The sequence below is a fragment of the Saccopteryx leptura genome, chromosome 2 (genome assembly GCF_036850995.1).
Source record: "Saccopteryx leptura isolate mSacLep1 chromosome 2, mSacLep1_pri_phased_curated, whole genome shotgun sequence".
NCBI classification, from domain to species: domain Eukaryota; kingdom Metazoa; phylum Chordata; class Mammalia; order Chiroptera; family Emballonuridae; genus Saccopteryx; species Saccopteryx leptura.
The window spans coordinates 326,240,165-326,253,381 of NC_089504.1; the positions used below are offsets into that span (position 1 = coordinate 326,240,165).

General features: G+C 42.6%; 1 protein-coding gene across 4 annotated transcripts in view; it reads right to left on the bottom strand.

Moving 5' to 3' along the window:
- ACACA (acetyl-CoA carboxylase alpha) overlaps positions 1-13,217 on the bottom strand; it is a 328,759-nt gene that overhangs the window by 309,306 nt on the left and 6,236 nt on the right. The window lies entirely within an intron of this gene.

A 13,217-nucleotide genomic window follows, 5' to 3' on the forward strand; every position in this document is an offset into this window, starting at 1 on the left:
AGAAAGAAAGAAAGAAAGAAAGAAAGAAAGAAAGAAAGAAAGAAAGAAAGGGAAAGAGGAAATAGCAGGAGGGATAAAATTGTAGTCCTGCCTCTTTTCATAAGAGGCTGAAATCATTCCATTTTGTTTTGGAGAGATGTGCCTGTTTCTAAGTAATTCTCTTCCCTTAGTTCTCTGGTAATAAACCATATGCAGATTACAGCCTTCTTTCTTTCACTTCAAGCATTGTCAAAAAAAGAAAAGGTATCAAAATTGTACCAACAGGGGAGTATATCTTGCCATAAACCCTGAATTAATATTCAAGCTGAGCCTAGAAGAAATGGAACAGATACAAAGCATGGATGATGGTAGCTTTCAAGGAAGTCCTAGAGATCCTCTAGGCATCCTAAAGTTCCATACAGCCTTGAACATACAGCTTGCGAAGACTGGGCTTGCATTTAGATAAATGAGTACATTATGTGCATCCTTCCACTGATCCATATCACCTCCAGTTTATCCTGCCATCTGTGGTTCAGTCTGAACATGAAATAGGAAAAAATCAAACAAACTTGTTCCTTCCCAAGACCATGAGGCAGGATGATTAAAAGCATTTTATACTTAGAAGCTCTTGGTCTAGGACTGGTGCCTACATTCATCCCCACCCTTCCTAGCCTCATCCACCACAGAATGTCTATTAATCCAGAAACATGAGATTTCTCAGGAGATGAAACCTGGAGCAAAGTCTACATTCATTCATTCTCTTGCAAGAGTATAATTTGGATAACATTTATAGTGACTTTCTGTATATGTCCTGACTAGGGATCGAACAGACAACCTTTGTGTATCAGGATGATGTTCCAACCAATCAGGCCACCTGGCCAGGGCTATAGTAACTTCCTTTACAGAAATTCACTGATGGGATAAAAATTATTTATTTTGCTTTGGGGACAACTTGTTTCCCCGGACAAAGCAAGGTCCCTCTGAGGATTTTCTGACTCCCTAATCAGTTAATCATTTTGAATCCCATATTCTTTTAACAGTAGAGATCTTTGAAAACTAAGAGGATGGGAGAGATAGCAGAAGGGAAAGGAGAATTCCCATGTGGACTTTGGGATGGACCCCTCAGCCTGCAGATCACTTCACAGCAGGACATATTGATAATTCTCCCTGTCACCATTGTAGACTAAGTTATAGTCTCAACTCAGTGAAACATTCTATGGAGTGAGTGTCAAAGATTCCTCTGGGAAGTGACTAGTTGGCAAGATCTTGATTGCAGATTCTTTCTCATTCAGTTACCACCCTTTGTTTTCAATTGTTAAAGTACATTCACATTATAACAATTTTAAGAAAATGCTGGAAGGCCTGACCTGTGGTGGCACAGTGGATAAAGCGTCAACCTGGAATGCTGAGGTCGCAGGTTCAAAACCCTGCACTTGTCTGGTCAAGAAATATATGGGAGTTGATGTTTCCTGCTCCTCCCCCCTTTCTCTCTAGACTCACTCTCTCTCCTCTCTAAAATGAATAAATTAAAAATAAATTTAATAAAAGAAAATACTGGAAAATATAAATAAAAGAAAAAATATTATATCTAATCCTTCCTCTCAGAGATGGCCATTATTAACTCTTTGATGCACCTCTTTATAGACATTGTAAATAATATTCTTATACATAAAAAGACACATTTCACAAATAACATCATACTCTTCACACTATTTTAAAGCTGTCTACTTTTTTTTGGCTAACACATACTACCATACTTCCAGTTAGCACAAGTATTAAGTTGTGTTTTTTTTCAAGTCTTAAAGTAGAGAGAACTGAAGTCATCCCACCTTTTCTAAGAGTCTAAATCACCCCAAAACTTTTTATTATTTATTTTTAGCAAGAGAGACAGAGAGAGGGACAGACAGGGACAGGCAGACCGGAAGGAAAGAGATGAGAAGCATCAGTTCTTCACTGCAGCACCTTAGTTGTTCATTGATTGCTTTCTCATATGTGCCTTGACTGGGAGGCTACAGTCACATCGGTGACCCGTTGCTCAGGCCAGCCACCTTGGGATCAAGCCAGCAACCTTGGACTTCAAGCCAGTGACCTTTGGGCTCAAGCCAGCAACCATGGGGTTTTGTCTATGATCCCACACTCAAGCCAGCGATCCTGCGCTCAAGCTAGTGAGCCCATGCCCTAGCTGGATGAGCCCGTGTTTAAGCTGGCGACCTCAGGGTTTCAAACCTGGGTCCTCTGCATCCCAGTCTGACAGTCTATCCACTGTGCCACCCCCTGGTCAGGCACCCCAATACTATTTTTTTTTTTACAGAGACAGAGAGAGAGGCTCAGAGAGAGGGATAGACAAGGATAGACAGACAGGAATGGAGAGATGAGAAGCATCAATCATTAGTTTTTTGTCGCATATTGCGACACCTTAGTTGTTCATTGATTACTTTCTCGTATGTGCCTTGACCGCGGCCCTTCAGCAGATGGAGTAACCCCTTGCTCGAGCCAGCAACCTTGGGTCCAAGCTGGTGATCTTTTGCTCAAACCAGATGAGCCCGTGCTCAAGCTGGTGACCTCGGGGCCTCGAACCTGGGTCCTCGGCATCCCAGTCCGATGCTCTATCCACTGCGCCACCGCCTGGTCAGCTCCCAATACTTTTTGATAGATCCAAGTTTTGTTTTTTTTTAATTGAGAGGCGGGGAGGCAGAGATAGACTCCCGCATGCGCTCGGACCAGGATCTACCTAGCAAGCCCCTACTAGGAGATGCTCTGCACGGCTGCGCTGTAGCTCCATTGCTCAGCAATCGAGATATTTTAGCACCTGAGGCGGAGGCCATGAAGCCATCCTCAGTGCCCTAGACCAACTTTGCTTAAACCATTTGAGCCATGGCTGTGGGAAGAGGAGGGGAAGGGTGGAGAAGCAGATGGTTGCTTCTCCTGTGTGCCCTGACCGAGAATCAAACCCAGGACTTGAACATGCCAGGCCAACACTCTACCACTCAGCCAACAAACTAGGGCCAGATCCAAAAATTAAGGTAGGAAGTTGCTTAGGGCAGAAAGGCACGTTCACGCCTGACCAGGCCGTGGCGCAGTGGATAGATTGTCGGACTAGGATGTGGAGGACCCAGGTTCGAGACACCGAGGTCGCCAGCTTGAATGCAGGCTTATCTGGTTTGAGCAAAGTTCACCAGCTTAGATCCAAGGTCGCTGGCTCGAGCAAGGGGTTACTTGGTCTGCTGAAGGCCCCGCCAGTCAAGGCACATATGAGAAAGCAATCAATGAACAACTAAGGTGTCATAATGAAAAACTGATGACTGATGCTTCTCATCTCTCTTCGTTCCTGTCTGTCTGTCCCTATCTATCCTTCTCTCTGACTCTCTGTCTCCATATAAAATTTAAAAAAAAAGGCACGTTCACAGAAATGTCCAATGTAAACTTTTGAAGGTATTGCTATATGACCTTAATAATTGTATATGTACATGTTAAAACATGACTTGTTCAATATAAACACTTAAAATATACTATAATTTTATTATGATTTGCCATTTCTTTGCTTTTTAGATAGAACTGTGTTCTCAAAAAATAAACATGACCCAAGGCTCTCTGGGCCTCTGAAAGGTGTGAGCAGGCCCTTAGCATCACTCCTTTTCTGCAAACCCAGGCCAGTGCAGGGGTTACTAGCTGGAGAGGGACTTAAAGGTGACTCTGGCCCTAACTGTTCCTCCCCTCCCCTTCTTATGTTGGAGCCTCTTTAAGCACTCTCCACAAGATTCTGACCTAGAGTACTTTCCCTATGTGTACATCCAGAACCAGCCATTTTCCAAGGAGGACTTGCTACATGTACTTATGAGTAGGGGCTAGGAACCTTTCTCCCTCCCCCACCCTGCGATGGGTAGACAGTCTTATAGCCTCTCCTCTCCTTACACTCTGATCCTCCATTCCTGCCTCCACTTCTCCTCTCCCACTCTCATACAGGATTCCATTTTCCTGTGTACAGAATGGCCCTCATGTTGCCTTGAGTTGCCATTTATCTTTTTAAAAAGATTTTATTTATTGAATTTAGAGGGGGGACAGAGAGAGAGAGACAGAAAGAGAAAGCAGGGGAAGAAGTGGGAAGCATCAACTCATAGCAGTAGTTGCTGCTCATATGTGCCTTGACCAGACACGTCTAGGTTTCAAACCAGTGACCTCAGCATTCCAGGTCGACACTTTATCCCCTGTTCCAACACAGGTCAAGTCAAATTTTTCTTATTTTAAGTTATTTTTCTAAAACTTAAAATAGGATAGAGAATGATATGTTCAGAGGTATAGTGTCATGGTCTCCACAGAATAAGATGATGCCCAGAAGATTCTGTTAGGATTTATTCAGGTCACTACTGCTCCCTAATGCACTAAAATATAAGAAACAGTGCAGACTATAGGGTAAAGTCCTAACTTCCCTCTAGTAGAATCAAATATTCAACAGAAGAGACAGTGAATGTGAAGACATAAGCTATCACACAATCAGATCAGATAACAGACTGATCAGTGGGGGTGCAGTGGATAAAGCACTGACCTGGAACACCGAGGTTGCTAGTTCAAAACCAGGGCTTGCCTGATCAAGGCACATATCGGAGTTGATGCTTCCTGCTCCTCCCCCTTATCTCTCTCCTCTTACTCTAAAAAAAAGAAGGAATAAAATCTAAAAAAAAAAAAAAGTTTCAAAACAAGGATCAGATAACAGTTTAACTTATTTATTCTACAACAGATTTTCTTGGACATGTCTATGTCTAGGACATATGCCAAAGAGCAGAATTTTTTTTAAGTATTTATTTACTTATTTTATTATATTTTATTTATTTACTTTTAGAGAGAGAGGAGAGAAAGAGAGAGGAAGAGAAGGGGGGAGGAGCAGAAAGCATCAACTCCCATAGGTGCCTTGACGGGGCAAGCCCAAGATTTGAACTGGTGACTTCAGTGTACTAGGTTGTTGCTTTATCCACTGTGCCGCCACAGGTCAGGCTCCATAGAGTATTTAATAACCTTTTACAGTTATTATCAGAATAAATAAGTATGCTGATGAAAAAAAGAAAAATTAAGAGGATTATAATTTGTGGTAGAAATAGCTAGTTATTACCTCAGTCCCCCAACCTTCCATCATTTATAGGGTGGTACCCGTTCGGCTAGGGACTACATTTCCCAGCCTCTCCTCCTTTTATCTAGATGGGGCTTCCTTTTTGCCAACAACATGGTAGAGAAAATGCTGTATATCATTTCTGGAAGAGCAGAATTCTTGTTCAACTTTGCTAGATTGCATAGTGTTCTCTAAAAAGGTCATACCAAATATTATAGTATACTGCCCCAGCAGTAAAGAGGGTCTCTATTATTCTAAATACCCTCCCTAACTTGGAAATCTCAAGACTAAAATTTTTTGCCAATCTGGTAGCTATAAAGTAGTATGTCATTGTTCTTATGTGTATTTTCCTGCTTAATAATGAAGTCGAGCATCTTTCTACACATTTATTTGCTTCAGGTTCTCTCTTTTGCTTTCTTATAACAACTCCTTTTCCTATTAGGCCATTAATCTTTTTTTGTTTAGGTGAGAGGAGGGGAGATAGTAAGGCAGACTCCCACACGTGCCCTGACCAGGATCCACCTGGCAACCCCATCCAAGGCCAATGCTCCAGTACCAAGCAATTTTAGCACCTGAGGCTGATGTGCTCCAACAGAGCTATCCTCTGCGCCTGCAGCCACACTCAAATCAAATGAACCTATGGCTGTGGGAGGGAAAGAGGGAGAGAAGGGGGAGACTGAGAAGGAAGAAGCAGATGGTCACTTCTCCTGTGTGCCCTAACCAAGGATTAAACCTGGAACGCCTATATGCTGGGCCAAAGTTCTATCGACTCAGCCACTAGCCAGGGCCTCAGGAGTCTTTTTTTGTGTGTGTGTACATGTGTGATAGAAACGGAGAGAGGGACAGAGAGAGGAACAGACAGGGACAGACAGACAGGAAGGGAGAGAGATGAGAAGCATCAATTCTTTATTGCGGCACCTTAGTTGTTCATTGATTGCTTTCTCATATGTGCCTTGATGGGGGGAGTGGTGGAGGTGGCTACAGCAGAGCGAGTGACCCCTTGCTCAAGCTGGCTACCTTGAGCTCAAGCCAGCAACCTTGGGCTTCAAGCCAGCAACCTTTGGGCTCAAGCCAGCGACCATGGGGTCATGTCTAAGCTCAAGTCAGTGACCCTGCGCTCCAGCTGGTGAGCCTGTGCTCAAGCTGGATGAGCCCATGCTCAAGCCAGCAACCTTGGGGTTTCAAACCTGGGGTTTCCATGTCCCAGTCCAATGCTTTATCCACTGAGCCACCACCTGGTCAGGCTCGTTAGTCTTTTATATTGAGGTAAACAGTCTTGTATTCTTGGCTATACAGTTGACTCTCTGTGTCTGTGGGTTCTCCATCCACAGATTCAACCAACTGTGGATAGAAGATATTTTTTAAATGTTATATTGTTGCTGATGTGTGCTATGTATCAATAGTTAGGCCTATAACGGTTACATCTGTACTGAACATCTACTGACTCTTTTCTTGTCCTTATTTCATAAATAATACAGTATAACAACTAGTTACATTGTATTAGGTATTAATATAATGTAGAGATGATCTAAAGTATAAGGGAGGATATGCATGCATAAGTTATATGCAAATAATATACCATTTTGTACAGGGGACTTGAGCATCTTTGGATTTTGGTATCCAAGGAGTGTTCTGGAACCAATGCCCGGTGGATACCAAGAGACAACTGCATTATTATCTATAGTTAGAGGTAAAAGGCTTAAAATTATTCCACCATGAAGAATGAACACCGTTAGATTGAAAAGATTTCATTGAAAGTATTGATATGGGAATCAGACTATTTACTTTCTAATAAGGAAGGAGGGAGCTAAAAGGGTAAGCAGTGATACACAGTAGAGAAAAGAGGAGGCCAGAAAGACTTCCCTAACTTGATACTGCTCTGGCACAGGGACTACTTGTTCTGCCAAAGACAAATAAAAATCCTGTGCAAAGGTACTTTGTAGCTTACCCTGAAAAGCTCAGTGATTTTCAGTGGAAAATATGCACCTGAGTTTAGATACTGCTGCATGTTGCAGTTCTTTTCAACACTATGAACTCACTAAAACAGCCTAGAAAAGCAATACTGAATAAATCATTCTGAAACTGAATCTGTGCATTACTTAGCTGGTTTAATTTCAGAATAAGAAAATGACATATACTAGTAGTTTTTTTGTTTGTTTTTGTAGTTTTTTGTTTGTTTGTTTTTTTGTATTTTTCTGAAGTTGGAAACAGGGAGGCAGTCAGACAGACTCCCGCATGCGCCCGACTGGGATCCACCTGGCATGCCCACCAGGGGGCGATGCTCTCTCTGTTGCAACCAGAGCCATTCTAGCGCCTAAGGCAGAGGCCACAGAGCCATCCTCAGCGCCCGGGCCAACTTTGCTCCAATGAAGCCTTGGCTGCGGGAGGGGAAGAAAGAGACAGAGAGGAAGGAGAGGGGGAAGGGTGGAGAAGCAGATGGGTGCTTCTCCTGTGTGCCCTGGCTGGGAATCAAACCCAGGACTCCTGCATGCCAGACCGATGCTCTACCACTGAGCCAACTGGCCAGGGCCTATACTAGTAGTTTTTGAGAGCTGTTTTTCTCTCTCCCTGTTATAAAAAATAGGGTGAGAACATGCTGATGACTCGACTGTCTGATTTTGTCATGTTTGTTGGTAAAGCAGAGTCCATCAAAATGGGAGTCCTTCTAAGAATTATGTTGTAGCCTGACCAGGCGATGGCACAGTGGATAGAGCATCAGACTGGGATGCGGAGGACCCAGGTTCGAGACACGGAGGTCACCAGCTTGAGTGCAGGCTCATCTGGTTTGAACAAAGCTCACCAGCTTGGACCCAAGGTTGCTGGCTCGAGCAAGGGGTTACTCGGTCTGCTGAAGGCCCACGGTCAAGGCACATATGAGAAAGCAATCAATGAACAACTAAGGTGTTGCAATGAAAAACTAATGATTGATGCTTCTCATCTCTCTCCATTCCTATCTGTCCCTCTCTCTGACTCTCTGTCTCTGTAAAAGAAAAAAAAAAGAATTATGTTCTGTTTGTGGGACTTTCAGATATAAGTGGCAATAGTTTTTTTAAATGTAGCCATAGAAGGCAATATGAAAATAGGTTCTTGGAGGCAATGGGACTCCCAGAGCTTCAGAGCCTGACAGTTGCTTATTTATAGGTAAATCTGCATGTTGAGGAACATTACATTAGAAATACACTGTGTGGCCTGACCAGGCAGTGTTGCAGTGGATAGAGCGTCGGACTGGGATGCGGAGGGCCTAGGTTAAAAACCCCGAGGTCATCAGCTTGAGCGCGGGCTCATCTGGCTTGAGCTCAGGCTCACCAGCTTGAGCGCGGGGTCACTGGCTTGAGTGTGGGATCATAGACATGACCCCATGGTCACTGGCTTGAAGCCCAATGTCACTGGCTTGAGCTCAAGGTCACTGGCTTGAGCAAGGGGTCACTCGCTCTGCTGTAGCTCCCCCCCATCACCCCAGGTCAAGACACATATGAGAAAGCAATCAATGAACAACTAAGGACACTAAGTAGCCGCAATGAAGAATTGATCCTTCTCATCTCTCTCCCTCCCTGTCTGTCTGTCCCTCTCTGTCTCCATGGCTAAAATTAATTAATTAAAAAATAAAAGATAAACACACTGTGTGTTGCAACAGAATTAGTACCCAGGAACACAGTAGTCTCCCTTATCCATGGAGAATAAATTCCAAGACCCTCAATGAATGCCTAAAACTACAGATAGTACCAAACTCCATATACACACTATGTTTTTTCCTATACCTACTGTACATACCTATGATAAAGTTTAATCTATTAACTTAGGTACAGTAGAAATCAACAATAACTAATAATAAAATACAACAATTATAAGAATATACTATAATAAAAGTCAAAAGTCAATGCACTGTGTTCTTGCCTGCACTGTGCTGCTCTCTGAGCCAACCTTTATAACAGTTTGTATTGGTATTGTATTTTGACCAATGGGACTAAGACCTTCTCTGTCCACTCAGAGCTGTGCAGCTATATCCTCACATGCATATATACTGACCAATCAGAGTAGCTCCATAACAGTTGGCTCAGTGGTAGAGCATCGGTCCGGTGTGTGGAAGTGCCAGGTTCAATTCCTGGCCAGGGCACACAGGAGAAGCGCCCATCTTCTCCCCCCCTCCCCCCTCCTTTCCCTCTATCACTCTCTTCCCCTCCCTCAGCCAAGGCTCCATTGGAGCAAAGTTGGCCCGGGCTCTGAGGATGGCTGCATGGCCTCTGCCTCAAGCGCTAGAATGGCTCCAGTTGCAGAGCATTGCTCCTTGGTGGGCTTCCCGGATGTATCCTGGTCAGGCACATGTGGGAGTCTGTCTCTCTGTCTCTCTGCCTCCCCACTTCTCACTTCAGAAAAATTCAAAAAAAAAAAAAGTCACATAAATGTGACGTCTCTCAACCCCCCACCCTGGATATGCTAGAGAAGGGAATGATTAATGTCCCAGGACAAATTGAAATGGGGTGAGATTTCATCATGTTATGCAATTTAAAACTTATTGTTTATTTTTGGAATTTTCTATTTAATATTTTGCTCCATGGCTGATTGCCAATAATTGGAACCATGGAAAACAAAACCACGGAGAAGGAGGGGACTAATGTACATATTCTGTATTTCTCAGGAGCCATTCAATTTCCTAAAAAAATCCTTTATGTATCTCTGCTAGGATCCATTACCTTCTGCGGTGGTACAAAGTGTGGTTAGAGGTTGGGGATAGAAGTTTGAATTTCCACTTTACCGCCTGCTTATTCTCCCTGGCCATCAGTTACTACATCAGTAAAATGGGAGTAACAATACCTCCCTTAAAATATTTTTGAGGACTAAAATGAGAAAATATATAAGGTCTCTTGGAAAGTTCTGTCCGTTTTTGGAATAAAACAAAATACAAATTTTTCTTACTGTAAATAAACTTTATTAAATAATATAATGCCATTATTATTAATGATTTCTTGCCAGCGTGAAGGCAATTTGTATATCCCATTTTTGAAAAATGTTTTATCTTTTGATGCGAAAAATTGAACTAGTGCTTGTTTGATATCGTCTTCATTTTTGAATTTTTTGCCCTTCAAAAAATTTTGTAAGGACAAAAACAAGTGATAGTCGAAGGGTGCTAAGTCCAGGGAATATGGTGGATGCAACAAACATGTTTCTGTATCAGTTCTTCCTTGTTGAAATTCATAAAAATTACAGTGGCGTAAATGAACTTTATCAGTAGCCATGGGTACACTATGGCTTCACACATAAGACTAACGTGAATCAACTTTGTTTTAGTTAATTTGCTACGTCAGTATGTATACAATAAGTGCTAAAAATAGAGGCACACATGCGCCAAATAAACATGTGCTTACGTGTCGAAACTTGTTGTGATAGAAATGGACAGAACTTTCCGGTAGACCTTATAGAAAGAAAAAAAAAAGAGAGAGAGAGAGAGGAAATATATGCACAGAACCTTAAAAGTAGATAATATGTTTAGTACCAGGTAGGGAGAACCCTGCTGTGTCATTTTGATGGGTAGCAACCCAGAGAAAGAATATATCTGCCAAGAAGGACTCCTTGTGGCTAAAATAGATCCAAATTCATAACCAGAGTCTAACAGCCATTGTTTACAGAGGCCTCTCACACATACTGAATTTCAGGAAAAGCTACAGACTGAGCCGCCAAACCTCCTGCACTGTGTTCTTGCCTGCACTGTGCTGCTCTCTGAGCCAACCTTTGTAACGGTTTGTATTGGTATTGTATTTTGACCAATGGGACTAAGACCTTCTCTGTCCACTCAGAGCTGTGCAGCTATACCCTCACATGCATATATACTGACCAATCAGAGTAGCTCCATAACAACCTATCAGACCATGTGAGCTGGCCAAACAAAACAGTGCGATCTGGGACAAACTGAGAGAATGTGGAGTCTTCATTTCCATAAAAATGGACCAATCAGGAATGAGTCAAGAACGTTTTGCTACAGAAGCCAGTCTCTCCTCTGTCTCCATGGAGTGCACTTTCTGCTGCATTCCCCCAGCCTATGAGCTGTAACACTTGAGCTGCAACATGGACTACTTCATTTGAGCTGCTTCACTGAAGCCATTTCATTCAAAGTTTCTCCCTTCATTACACCCAGATTGGGGATTCCTGTTGTCACTGAATTGGTAGCAGTGAACTTTGGTTGACAAGAGTATATGTGTGTATGAGAGCGTATGATTAAATACCAGAGTTTCAGAGCAAACTGTTGTACTTGGCATGATTACAGATTCTAGAAAATTAATCAAATAAGCAGACAAACACTTAAAAATTGTGTTTGGCTGTGTAAAAATAACCAATTACAGTCATTTATGTAAACAGCTTAGCATTTAAGGCTTAATTATCATGCAGCACAACAATTACATATATCACTAAATATGCATCAGATTCACTTTGTTGTTAGTTTTGATTACAATAGTAAAGTACCCACTCTATACTATGAGGAACAGTCTTATAGTTAATTGTTCATGACACATAAGTCTGTTCACTATTTACATTAATTAAATGGGACAGAGCTCCTGTGTTTGTTCTGCATTCAAGGGAAGTCTGGATTAATTGTCCTTGATTGCAAGTACACATCTGTTCTGTGACCAGAGAGATTATGTATATTCTTTGTTAGTTTTATAGTGAAGAAGGTGTTAAAGAATTAGGCAGCAAAAGAAATTGTTTCATTGCTTGGTGTTCTGGAAACATACAGATTTCCAGTAGACAATTCTTGATTTAAAGAATGAGAAGCCCTGGCAGGTTGGCTCAGCGGTAGAGCGTCGGCCTAGCGTGCGGAGGACCTGGGTTCGATTCCCGGCCAGGGCACACAGGAGAAGCGCCCATTTGCTTCTCCACCCCTCCGCTGCGCTTTCCTCTCTGTCTCTCTCTTCCCCTCCCGCAGCCAAGGCTCCATTGGAGCAAAGATGGCCCGGGCGCTGGGGATGGCTCTGTGGCCTCTGCCTCAGGCGCTAGAGTGGCTCTGGTCACAACATGGCGACGCCCAGGATGGGCAGAGCATTGCCCCCTGGTGGGCAGAGCGTCGCCCCATGGTGGGTGTGCCGGGTGGATCCCGGTTGGGCGCATGCGGGAGTCTGTCTGACTGTCTCTCCCTGTTTCCAGCTTCAGAAAAATAAAAAAAAAAAAAAAAAAAAAAAAAAGAATGAGAAAATTCTAATACTGAGTTCTAACCAACTTAGACTAGAACAACTTCTAAACAAGCCTCAGGGTCATCCTATGGAGCAGTTATAGAACTAAAGTTAAAATTTGCTTGACTCCCACCATGAACTAGGTGCTATACATACATCATCACAAAACTCTTATTAGGTATTATATTTTTCATTTTACATATGAGGAGAAAAGAGGCACAGATAATAACACCTAAATTCTTAAAGGTAGTAAAGGGTGGGGACAGAATTCAAATTCAGGAAAGCTTTAAAGTCCATGTTTTAAAAATTATATTAAACTGTGCCAGGTTCCTTACAAATCTTATTTCAAACATTAGGCACTTATTGGTTGCAAAAGAATATAGACTGCCTGTCATCAAATGATGCAAAATATTTTTGGAGCCTGTCTGACAATAAAAGGTGGAGGGCCTGTATATCAAACTGAAAAGTATGCAGCTAGGCTGCCAAGTAGGCACTTGAAAGTTTTCTGATAAACAGAAGTCACTTAGCAACAATACATGCCTAGTTCACCTAACATTTTGGAATCTATCCAAAGCCTAATGACTCATGAGACAGATATCCTGCACTTTTTGCAGGTCAAAAAAGAAGTCAGCCTGGCCTGTGGTGGCACAGTGGATAAAGAATCAACCTGAAATGCTGACGTTGCTGATTCAAAACCCATACCTGCCTGGTCAAGACACATATGGGAAGCAACTGTTACAAGTTGATGCTTCCTGTTCCTTCTTCCTCTCTCTCTAAAAAATCTTTAAAAAAATTAGTCAGTGAGGTGAGGAAGAGGCAGAAGAGATGGGCAGCAAAAGTTTAGATTCATGAAAACTCTGCTTAATGGTCATAGCATTGTGTAAAACAGTGGTAGTCAACCTGATCCCTTCCACCCACTAGTGGGCGTTCCAGCTTTCATGGTGGGTGGCAGCGGAGCAACCAAAGTATAAATAAAA